The 12,500-nt window shown below is 46.4% G+C and overlaps 1 protein-coding gene across 2 annotated transcripts in view; it reads left to right on the forward strand.

Annotated features, from left to right (window-relative positions):
* The window catches only part of LOC143299380 (TBC1 domain family member 30-like), a 153,996-nt gene that overhangs the window by 70,463 nt on the left and 71,033 nt on the right, over positions 1-12,500 (forward strand). The window contains exon 1 of one of the 2 annotated variants that reach the window (XM_076612552.1): positions 7,352-8,001. The exons of the other annotated variant lie outside the window; for it this stretch is intronic. The gene's annotated coding sequence lies outside the window, so the exon portion shown is untranslated. Of the gene's footprint in view, positions 1-7,351; positions 8,002-12,500 lie in introns of those variants that run through there. 2 annotated transcript variants of the gene reach the window in all.

The raw sequence follows: 12,500 nt of genomic DNA on the forward strand, positions 1-12,500 counted from the left end.
ACCAATCAACAAAACAACCAATCACACTGTCTGTTGTCCGGTCTTCCTGGCACAGCGCTACCGAGAAAGAGAGAGACAGAGAGAGGGGGAGAAGAGAGGCAGAGAGAGAGAAGGAGAGACAGAGAGAGGGAGAGACAGAGAGAAGGAGAGAGAGAGGAGAGGGAGAGAGAGAGAGAGACAGATATATTGAGAGGGTGGAGGGAGAGATAGAAAGGGAGAGAGAGGGGAGGAGAGAGAGAGAGAAGAGAGGAGAGAGAATGGGGGAGAGAGAAAGAGACAGTTATATATATAGAGAGAGGGGGGAGGGAGAGAGGAGAGAGATAGAGAGACAAGAGAGGGGGAGAGAGAGAGAGGGGGGGAGGGAGAGATAGAAAGAGAGAGGGAGGAAGAGAGAGAGACAAAGAGAGGAGAGAGAATGGGGGGGGAGAAAGAGGAGAAGGAGAGAGACAGACAGTCGGAGAGAGGGAGGAGAGAAAGGAGAAACAGAGAGGAGAGAGACCGACAGTCAGAGAGAAAGACACATACAGACAGACAGACAGACAGACAGAAGCGATCAATGCCAAGACAAAAGGCCTGGCTCTTCAGACCATCCGGCTCCAGGGAAGGCTATTCCCATGGCAAGACATGGACATTACGTTGTTGCTCTCTCTGGCTGATCTGCTCTGCTGTGCATGCTTGCGCTTTTCTGGATCCGTGGAGCGGGGTGGGGGGTGTGGGGGGATGGGGAGGAGGAGGGGCGCTAGTGGGGGGAGAGGAGGGGGGGAGGTCGTGAGTGAGGATGATTGTGTGTGCGTGTAGTGTGTGTGTATGCATGTATGTGCGTGTTCAAGTCCGTGCTTGTGTGTGCGCGCGCGTGTGTGTGTGTGGGAGTGGAGGCTGAGTGAGGATGCGCGCGCGCGTGTGTGTCTGTGTCTGTGCGTGTTCACGTTCGTGGTAGTGGACGCGCGCGTGTTTATGTGTGGGAGTGGGGGTTGAGTGAAAATGCGTGCGCGCGCGCGCGCTTGTGTGTATGTGTATGTGTGTAGTTTGTAGTTTGTGTGTCTGTGCGTGTTCAAGTTCAAGTTCGTGCTTTTGCGTGCGTGCGTGAGTGTGAGTGTTGGAGTTGGGTGGGAGGGTTTAGGAATCGTGTTGGGGGGTGGGGGGGTGGGGGGGGTGAAGGGGGGGTATGCATGTATGCGTGCGTGTGTGTGTCTGTGTTCGTGCGTGCAGGATTCGTTTGTTTTGATTCCCCCCACAACAGAATGCCACGCTTAACGAGCGGTTTCTGTTTTAATAAGATCGGGTTGTGTTTTGTTTTGTGTTGTCATTGTCCGTTTATTGATGTCCTCCAACCCTCACTGTTTGTTTTCTGGGGAGCGGGGGATGGGAGGGGGATGTGTAGGAAAAGGTGAATGATTGGGTTTGGGTGAACGCGCGCGCGCGTGTGTGTGTGTGTGTGTGTGTCTGTGTCTTTGTCTCTGTGTCTCTGTGTGTGTGTGTGTGTGTGGACGGTGTGTGTGTGTGTCTGTGTGTGTGTGTGTGTGTGTGTGTGTGGATTTTATTGAAACGGGTATTAATATTGACGGCGCTGTGATTGTGAAAGTGAATGTGTGTGTGTGTGTGTGTGTGTGTGTGTGTGTGTGTGTGTGTGTGTGTGTCGTCGTCGTCGTCGTCTTTAGTTTAACGTCTTTCCACTTGAAGTGATATTAGACAAAAAAAACAAACAACAACCGTGGGGGTAGGGTTTGTGGGAGGTGGAGGGGTAAAAGTGTGTGTATGTGTGGACGGTGAATAGGGAGAGACAACGCTAGGGAAAATGGAAACGTTATAAACGCCAACATCAAACAACTATAACAAATGTCCTATAGGACTACGCAGCAAACCTTCTGCAACAACAAATAACATATTGGAATTGTTGATAACACATTCAAAAGAACTTTTGGTGAAGTCTGGCAAAAAACATTTTAGATTCTGACATTCGAATATTATATGGTTGCTAGATATATGTTCTCCACATATGCATCTGACATCTTTGCTGAACTTAGTTATAAAAGCGTTCAGTTTTATCCTGTTTGATAATGAATGAATCTGCCTTAATCTTATTGAATTACTGTATGTATTTGACTGATTGATAGTTCCCGGTTGTTGAACATTAATTACACTATGGTTTAAAGCTTTGCCGTTTTCCTGGGAGGGGTGTGTGTAGGAAAGGGTGTGTCTGTGTGTGTGTGTGTGTGTGTGTGTGTGTGTGTGTGTGTGTGGATTTTATTGGATATTGACGGCGCTGTGATTGTGAAAGTGAATGTGTGTGTGATTGTGTTCTCCTCTTGTTTTTTCTGATGATTTCGGGACATTGGATTCCCTCTCTCTCTCTCTCTCTCTCTCTCTCTCTCTCTCTCTCGTGCGCGCGCTGTGCGTGTTAAGTTCGTGCTTGTGCGTACGTGAGTGTGTGTTGGAGTTGGGTGGGGGCAGTTAGGAATCGTGGGGGTGGGGTGGGGGTGGGGGGGTATGCATGCATGCATGCGTGTGTGTCTGTGTCTGTGTTCTTGCGTGCAGGATTCGTTTGTTTTGATCCCCCCCCCCCCACCCCACAACAAAATGCCACGCTTAACGAGCGGTTTCTGTTTTAATAAGATCGGGTTGTGTTTTGTTTTGTGTTGTCATTGTCCGTTTATTGATGTCCTCCAACCTTCACTGTTTGTTTTCTGGGGAGCGGGGGATGGGAGGGGGATGTGTAGGAAAAGGTGAATGATTGGGTTTGGCTGAACGTGTGTGTGTGTGTGTGTGTTGATTTTATTGGAACGGGTATTGATATTGACGGCGCTGTGATTGTGAAAGTGAATGTGTGTGTGTGTTCTCCTCTTGTTTTTTCTGATGATTTCAGGACATTGGATTTTCTCTCTCTTCTCTCTGTCTCTCTCTTCTTCTTCTTTTTTTTTCTTTTTTTTTTTTTTTTTGGTAGTCTCAAACGTGAAAGATTAGATTATATTTTCTCTTGTCATCATTATCATCGTCATCATCATCATCATCATCAACAACGACAACGATAAGAAACAACAACAGTTACATTTTGCATATTTTGCACAACCTCACTATAGAAGAACTTCACCACATGACACACTTAGTAATCACGGCGCACTAAGGATATTGGATTCCTGTCCAGTCCCAATCCTGAATGGAATATTTGAATAAATAAATACGGCCTTCCCTCCATCAGCAAACGAGAATTTCAGGATGGACCCAAGTCAGAATTCTGGTCAAGGGGCCATGTTAAATCAATGAGGAAGTTGTAGCCTCCTTGCAGTTAGAAAGTTGACGATATGGGACTTGCCGAGCATACTGAGCATCACATCTCAGCCGTATTAGTCTAAAAATGATAATAATAAGTGTATTAAAAAAATATATAAGGGTCCACTTTAAGTTGGGTTGTCAGAACGATTGATTTTTTTTTTAATTATAAAACTGTAAACAAGTACACGGCTAGTCTTTTTTTCAAAACGCATGGAGGCATGGAGCACGAAATTAAATTTGTTTTTGTTTTTTTGTTGTTGTTGTTTGTTTGTTTGTTTTTTCAGATTGTTGGACACGTGTTATCTAATGATTGTTTTGTGACTCAGAACATGTTTAAAAAAAATTCAAACCAGAGCATAGTATAAATTCTATATTATTTGTCAGACACAATGATCCCGTTCTCAATATTCTAATCTATCTGTCTCTATCTCTGTCTGTCTGTCGCTCTCTCTTTTTCTCTCTCCCTCTTTCTCTCTCACACACACACACACACACACACACACACACACACACACACACACACACACACACACACACACACACACAGAGAAACTTCCCGACCTGCTAGAAGAGGTTACAAAGACGCCAGTTGTTGTCCCATTGTTAGTGACGGGTCAGGAAATACACGGCAGGATGTTATTCACAGTGCGTGAACTGACCATTGTTCCCAGTGTGGGGACTGACGGGGTTTTTCACCCACCATGTCATGTGGCAGTGTCACGAGTCAGTGCACGAAAGGATGTCAGATAATGTGTGTGTGTGTGTGTGTGTGTGTGTGTGTGTGTGTGTGTGTGTGTGTGCTTATGTACGTATGTAGTGGGGAGAGCGTGAATGGAAGAGGAAGGAGTGTGATCTAATCTCATTAACGACAGTCGTTTTCTTCTGTCTTCATTTCTTTCTTTCTCTCTCTCTCTCTCTTTCTCTCTCTCTCTCGCTCGTGAGCTGCGGCTCCCTACGTTCATTCGTGTGTTCGTGCATGCTATGAGCCTTTTTATACAGCGTTTTTGGTCGGGGTCATTGGACAAGTTCGGGGCAGGATGTTCTTCCTGTCGATTCGATAAACCGTGATCAAGTTCAAACAGGTTTGAACATGTTCAGTTACAATCTATGGCAAAACGCAAACTTTTAATTGAAATTCCCACCGACCTTCTTCTTCAGGCAGACAGGCGAATAAAACAACAACTCGGCAACAAAATGGCATTGTGGATTCAAAGTGCCAGGCGAGCAGAACAAACAAACAAACAAACAAAAAAGCCCTCGGCAAAGTCTCCAGAGAGTGGCAGTGAGCGCGAGAGTTAAGTTAAACGGCAAAAGCCCTTTTTAAAAAATCAGTTTGTTCTGGCCTCGGGTCTGTGAAGGTTGCTATGTTGGAACTGGGCAAAATCATACGTATGCTTTAAACATTATATATATTCATAGAAACAACATAGCATAAACACATAAATATACATTGGCGTATCGGGATCACCAGTTGAGTGACAGGCGAAGGATCACAATTGACAAGCAGACAGCGACACCACAGCTGGTGCCACCCATCCCAGCTGCGTAATGCACACAGTAATAGAGCTGCTTGTCTCTGCTGCAGCTCTGTCTTCCTCCCTCCCCTTCCCTCCCTGCACTCCCCTCCTACTTCTCTCTCCTCCTTCCCTACTCCTTTGCCTGGCCTGTTGCTTCCTTTTATAGGTGTTCTTTCCCGCCCACCTTTTTTTTTTTTTTTTTTTTTTTAACGAGTGCTGTTCAGGTAAGGTAATCTCGCTGAGCAGTGCCGGAGACAAGACAACAATACGAAAAACGGAGGAGGAGGCAGCTGTGTGTGCTAGTGGTGTTGGCGTGTCTGGCTCTTCCAGGGGATTTGCAGGTATCTGTCTGTCTGTCTATCTATGTATAATGCAGACAGGTGTTGTGTCTGTTATGCAGACAGGTGTTGTGACAGCTGTATATATGTGTGTGTTTGGGTGTCGTGGTGAGTGGTGTCAGTGGTTGTCACAGGTCTGGAGACTGCGGGGTAGGAGGGCAAGAAGTGTGGTGTGAGGGTGTTCGAGTAGTGGGTGTCTGTGTTGTGGAAAATACTGAGTGAGTGAACTGACGGAAAGGGAGTTTTGGTTTTTGGTGTGAAGGTTGCTGGTGTCTGGAGTTGTTTGAACCGATGCTGTGGGTGTCGAAGCGGAACAGAAAACGTGTACATGTTGATGGTGCGGTTTTTGTTTGTGTGTGTGTGTGTCTGTGTGTTTGTGTGTGTTGTTGTTTTTTAATCGTTTGTGCGTTTACTTGTGTGAGTGTCAATTTGTGTGTGTGTGTGTGTGTGTGTGTGTGTGTGTGTGTGGTGCACTGCACTGAACCGAACTACACTGAACGTCACTGAACTACACTACACTAGAACACTTATACAATTGTATTTTCTGTATGTACAGACTTGACATCTCATTTTTCTAAGACCTGGTTGGGCATTTAACTTCCTGAAAGTGTCAACCACAGTGTAAAAATCGATCAGTATTGGACAGCTGAGAATTCGTATTCTTTTCTTTCTTCTGCGTTCGTGGGCTGCAAGCTCAGAGGTTCACTCATAATCATATACGAGTGGGCTTTTACGTGTTTTTACCTCGCCGTGTAGGCACGCATACTCCGTTTACGGGGATGCGCATGCTGGACATGTTCCCGTTTTCATAACCCACCGAAGACTGACATGGTTCACAGAATCTTTAACGTGCGAATTTGATCTTCTACACGCGTATGCACACACGAGGGAAATTCGGGCACTGACACTGAGGTCTGCAGATACGTTGACCTGGGAAGATCGGGAAAAACATCTCCAACCTTAACCCCACCCGGTACCAGTTCGCTGAAACCGGGGATCGAACTCAGGTAACTCGGGCGGGGCGAGACCACGGACATCATTAGAATTTTATTGAGTCCCTTGGGCGAGACTCCAGCGATGCAAACATTCGGCTTCTGCAATCGTCGAAAGGTTTCGTCTACCTTTAAGAGCATTTTGCAATTGAGTTCTAGCGTGATGTTGTATCATGAGCGGTGAGAGTGTGTCAGTTGGGAAGGACTCACACACAGAGCGACAGCTGGCAGACCGTGCATGTCGACCACGATTCACTGACTTGACAATGCTCCTACGCTTATGTATGTATGTGCAAACTTCGTGACTTGGGATAGTTTCTCGACTGAGACATGAACATTGTGTAAAACTTTGTGTCTCCTTCTAAATTTGTATCTCTTTGTTTATCTGTTTGTTTATCTGTCTGTCTCTGTCTGTCTCTCTCTCTCGCACGCATGCGCGCGCGCACACACACACACACACACACACACACACACACACACACTTGCATACATGCGTACATACATGTACACAGTCAGTGACAGCAAAACGTCTGTGTCAAAAGTCTCTGTCTCTTTATCTCCCTCTCTCTCTCTCTCTCAGCCTCCTACACACTGTTCATTTCACTTTAATTCTCTCTCTCTCTCTCTCTCTCTCTCTCTCTCTCTCTCTGTGTCTCTGTGTGTGTGTGTGTGTGTGTCTCTCTCTCTCTCTCTCTCTCTCTCGCTCGCTTGCTCGCTTACTCCCTCTCGCATGCGAGCCCAATGGAAATGGACAGTGAGAGAAAACTGTTCAATTCTATTCGTGAACCAGGAAGATTTACAACGGGATTGTTTGTTCGACTCGAAATGGGGAAGTTTTTTCTTTCTGCATTGGGTTTTACAACACAGCAGTACAGTCGTATATAGTTGGTAGTTTCAGACAACTCAGCGCCACTGCGACATGTAGAGCAGGAAGATTCGTTACATAGCTTTCAGGAACTTCTCCAAATAAGCGTCAACGTAGAGTGATCTCAGAATCACCTTGTTACCCGAGAAACAGAATAAGACAAGAACAATATATAATTAAGTAGAAGAGAGAGAGAGAGAGGGGGGGGGGAGAAAATTAAGTAGAAGAAGAGAAAGAGGAAGAAGAAAAAGTGGTGGAAGAGTAGTATTTGGAGGAGGAGGAGGAGGAAGAAGAAGAAGAACAAGGAGAAGAAAAATAAGAACAGCAACAACAAAGAGAAGAGGACGAGGAAGTGCCAGTACGACAACAACAAAAGGTGCCGAGTTTTGCATCACGTCAGTACATATATTAGCGTCAACTACGGGAAAATCACCTCTTTATTTTTTCTCTTTTTTTTTTTTACCAAAACTTCTTTCCCACCACCAACGACTTAGCGCTTTGCCAGCGCCTATTTTAATGAAAATAAATATTCCTCGGCGGCTGACAGCAGCAGAGAGTTGGACACCCACCCACCCACCGTGTTGCACGTGTTCGCCTTGTGCCGCCTGCGCGCAGGCAGAAACAGTGTTGTCGGGGAGATCGCTCAGTGTGGTGTTGTATTGGTGTTGGTCGGACAGCGTTGGGTGTGTGTGCGACGACGAGAAGAGTGGTCGATTGCTAAGAAAAGCTTCTGTGATTCTATCGAAGACATTTCCGAACTCCCAATCAGAAGCTGTGAACTGACTTGTTATACTTCGATGTTTTCACAATCTTCATCTGAAGTGGAAAAGTGGTGGTGTTTTTTTGTTTTGTTTTTCTCAGTGAGAGCTCTGCCTACTCAGCTTTGAGTGGCAGGGCTGTTTTGCCTTCTGTTTGCTTCTTCTTTCGTCGTCAGTGGCTGCTGTTTGCTGTTTGTTGTATGCTGTCTGGACGTCCAGGAGTGGGGAAAGAGTGTCTTCTTTTTGTGTGTGAGTGAGGAGGTAGGTACCGGTGTGAGAATTGGGTGTGACTGTGTGGGATGTTGTGCACGAGACAGGGTTTGGTTTGGGTTTGTGTGAGTGGTTTGATTGTGTGTGTGTGTGTGTGTGTGTGTGTGTGTGTGTGTGTGTGTGTGTGTATTAGATAGCATGTGTGTGTGTTAGAGAAAGAGAGAGCGAGAGAGATTGATAGAGAGCACACGCGCGTATGTGCGTGTGTGTGTGTGTGTTAGAGAAAGAGAGAGATAGATTGATAGCACACGCGCGTGTGTGTGTGTGTGTGTTTCAGTTTAACGTCTATCCACACAGTGTGATTTAGGTAGGGTGTGTGTGTGTGTGTGTGTGTGTGTGTGGATGGACGGACGGGGGTGGAGAGAGAGGGTTGAGAATGAGGGCCGAAGAGAACAGAGCTAAACCTACTGTCGGTGACAGTACAATACACCACGACACAGCACAACACAACACAACTCAGCTCGATCTCTATTCATATTTTAGTTGGGTTTTTTTTTTTTTTACAATCATCTGTAGTTAGTCATTCCCTAATTTCTAGCAGTGAAGACATCAGTCGCACACTTAGATGTAGCCAAACTGTATCAGGACAGGACATAGTGTAAGATCTTGTTGTCCTGATTAGTTATGACTGTGGTGTGTTGTGACTGGTTCCAAATAAAAACACTATTTAAAACAGTACAGTATAGTACAATAAATAAACTTGGTCCTTAGCCTCTTTCTAAATTCTTCTTCTTCTCCTCCTCCTCCTGTTTCTTCTTCTCCTCCTTCTTCTTCTTCTTCATCATCCTCCAGTTCCCAAACCCTAGTTTTGTGTCATTTCACACAGATGACTAAAAGTAATACAATACAATGCAATACAATACAGTGCTGTACAATGCAGTTCCGTGCAATACAGTACAATACAATGCAATGCAATACTTTACAATACAATGTAATGCAGTACAATACAATGCAGTTCTGTACAGTACAGTCTCGGTCTTTCGCCTCAGTCTAAAGACTCTTCCTCCTCGTCCTCCTTCTCCGTCTAGTCTCTAGTTACCCACCCCCCTCCCCCGAATCCCTTGTCCTGTGTCATTTCACACAGAGAAATCTGTTTTAACAAAAATAAAACAATACGACACAATATAACATAACATAACATAATATGATATAATATAATATAATATAATATAATATAATATAATCTCGTTCCTTCGCCTCTCTCAAAACTCTTCTTATACTTCTTCCCAAGCCCACCCATCCCCCACCCCATCCCATCCCCACTACAAACTCTTGTCCTGTGTCAGTCATTACACGCTGATAAATCCGTTTTCTACAGAAGACAATACTAAACCGATACAACACAATACAATACCACTCTAGGCCCTTCACCTCTCTCGAAAATACTCTCCTCTTTCTTCCCCCCATACAACAAACTATTGTCCTGTCTCATCTCACACAGAGAAACCCGTAAAGGCAATACAATACAATACAATATAAATGATAATACAATACAATACAACACCCACTCTTGACCCTTCGCCTGTCTCGGAAATAGCCCCACCCCCCTTCTTATAACCCCCCTACAACAAACTCTTGTGTCATTTCTCACTGAGAAACCCGCCAAGGCAATACAAAAACTGATACAATACGATACCACTCTAGGCCCTTCTCGGAAATACTCTCCCCCTTCTTGTAACCCCCCTACAACAAACCATTGTCATTTCTCACTGAAAAACCCGTCACGGCAATACAAAAACAGATGCAATACAATTCCACTCTAGGCCCTTCGCCTCTCTCTCGGAAATACTCTTCTTCTTACCCCCTACAACAAACTGTTGTGTCATTTCTCACTGAGAAATCCGTAAAAGCAATACAAAAACTGATACAATCCAATATCACTCTAGGCCCTTTTCGGAAATACCCCCCCCCCCCACCCCCCTCACCCACCACCCCCAGTCCCCCCTTCTTATAATCCCCCTACAACAAAAACCATTGTCATTTCTCACTGAAAAACCCGTAAAGGCAATACAAAAACAGATACAATACAATATCGCTCTTGGCCCTTTTCGGAAATACTCCCCCCCCCCCCACACACCCCCCTCACCCACCACCCCCAATCCCCCCTTCTTATAACCCCCCTACAACAAACTCTTGTGTCATTTCCCACTGAGAAACCCGGAAAGGCAATACAAAAACACGATACAGCACTCTAGGCCCTTCCTCTCTCTGAAATACTCTCCTTCCCTCTTTTCTCCTCTCCAGCAAACCCTTGTCCTGTGTGGGATATCCTCACGTTCCCCTTTCTCCCTGGTGTTGGGCGGGTGGGCGGACAGGCAGCCCGGTCCTCACAGACGGGTAAATAACTAACAAAACAAAAACACAACCAAGCACAGCACAGCACAGCGAAGCCTCCATCCTTCTATCGATCTGCTTCCACAAGGGGTCAGAAATTCCTCCCCTGGGGGAGGGGGGGGGGTTGTTGGAGATGGAAGATGGGGGAGGAGGTTGGAGCTTGGAGGGAAGGGTAAAGTTATTGGGGGGTGGGGGGTGTTTGTGTGGGCGGGTTGGAGCTGGAGGGAAAGGGAAAGTTATTGGGGGTTAGGGGGAGGCGGCCAGAGCTGGTGTATCAGTATGGGATCGGGGGGGGGGGGGGGGGGGAGGTTGTTTGGGAACGAGGGATAGGGGAAGGAAGATGGAGGATGAGGGGAGGTGGGAGCTTGGAGGGAAGGGGAAAGTTATTGAGGGAGGGTCTGCGGGTGTGTGTGTGGGGGGGGGGGAGGCAGCGAGAAGTGGGTGTGTGGGGGGGGGGAGGGGAGGGGTTGGGGGGCGTGTGAATGGGTCGACGGCGGGAGTTGGAGGAAGCAAGTTTGGGTTCGATCATTTTGGGTGGTGAGGGTGGGGAGGGGGGGGGGAGGGGGACAGAAAAAGCAGGAGATGGAAGGGTAGAGAGGGGAGGTAGGGGTGTTGAATGGAGCAACGGGGGGGAGTTGGATGGTGGTGAGGGGGACAAGGTTAGGAGGGGGGGGGGGGGGGGGTAGGGAAGGGGGGCGAGATTGCCCGATGCTTTTCTCAGCAGGGCGTCTCTCAGTGTCGCCGGAATTGTTAGTCAAAGGGGGGATGCTGTTAATTGGCTTGCTGGTGTTGTTTCCTTTCTCCGGTTCTCAAGACTTGTGTTTCTGTGTCTTCACGTGCTGTAAGACTGTTTCTGTGTCTTCACGTGCTGTAAGACTGTTTCTGTGTCTTCACGTGCTGTGTGACTGTTTCTGTGTCTTCACGTGCTGTAAGACTGTTTCTGTGTCTTCACGTGCTGTAAGACTGTTTCTGTGTCTTTACGTGCTGTGTGACTTTCTGTGTCTTCACGTGCTGTAAGACTGTTTCTGTGTCTTTACGATATGTAAGACTGTTTCTGTGTCTTCACGTGCTGTGTGACTGTTTCTGTGTCTTCACGTGCTGTAAGACTGTTTCTGTGTCTTCACGTGCTGTAAGACTGTTTCTGTGTCTTCACGTGCTGTGTGACTGTTTCTGTGTCTTCATTTGCTGTGTGACTGTTTCTGTGTCTTCACGTGCTGTAAGACTGTTTCTGTGTCTTCACGTGCTGTAAGACTGTTTCTGTGTCTTCACGTGCTGTGTGACTGTTTCTGTGTCTTCACGTGCTGTGTGACTGTTTCTGTGTCTCCACGTGCTGTGTGACTGTTTCTGTGTCTTCACGTGCTGTGTGACTGTTTCTGTGTCTTCACGTGCTGTGTGACTGTTTCTGTGTCTTCGCGTGCTGTGTGACTGTTTCTGTGTCTTCGCGTGCTGTGTGACTGTTTCTGTGTCTTCACGTGCTGTAAGACTGTTTCTGTGTCTTCACGTGCTGTAAGACTGTTTCTGTGTCTTCACGTGCTGTAAGACTGTTTCTGTGTCTCCACGTGCTGTAAGACTGTTTCTGTGTCTTCACGTTCTCTAAGACTGTTTCTGTGTCTTCACGTTCTCTAAGACTGTTTCTGTGTCTTCACGTTCTGTAAGACTGTTTCTGTGTCTTTACGTTCTGTAAGACTGTTTCTGTGTCTTCACGTTCTGTAAGACTGTTTCTGTGTCTTCACGTGCTGTAAGACTGTTTCTGTGTCTTCATTTGCTGTGTGACTGTTTCTGTGTCTTCACGTGCTGTGTGACTGTTTCTGTGTCTTCACGTTCTGTGTGACTGTTTCTGTGTCTTCACGTGCTGTGTGACTGTTTCTGTGTCTTCACGTGCTGTAAGACTGTTTCTGTGTCTTCACGTGCTGTGTGACTGTTTCTGTGTCTTCACGTGCTGTAAGACTGTTTCTGTGTCTTCACGTGCTGTAAGACTGTTTCTGTGTCTTCACGTGCTGTAAGACTGTTTCTTTGTCTTCACGTTCTTTGAGACTGTTTCTTTGTCTTCACGTTCTTTAAGACTGTTTCTGTGTCTTCACGTTCTTTAAGACTGTTTCTGTGTCTTCACGTGCTGTAAGACTGTTTCTGTGTCTTCACGTGCTGTGTGAAAGCAT

Source organism: Babylonia areolata, chromosome 25 (assembly GCF_041734735.1).
Source record: "Babylonia areolata isolate BAREFJ2019XMU chromosome 25, ASM4173473v1, whole genome shotgun sequence".
NCBI classification, from domain to species: domain Eukaryota; kingdom Metazoa; phylum Mollusca; class Gastropoda; order Neogastropoda; family Buccinidae; genus Babylonia; species Babylonia areolata.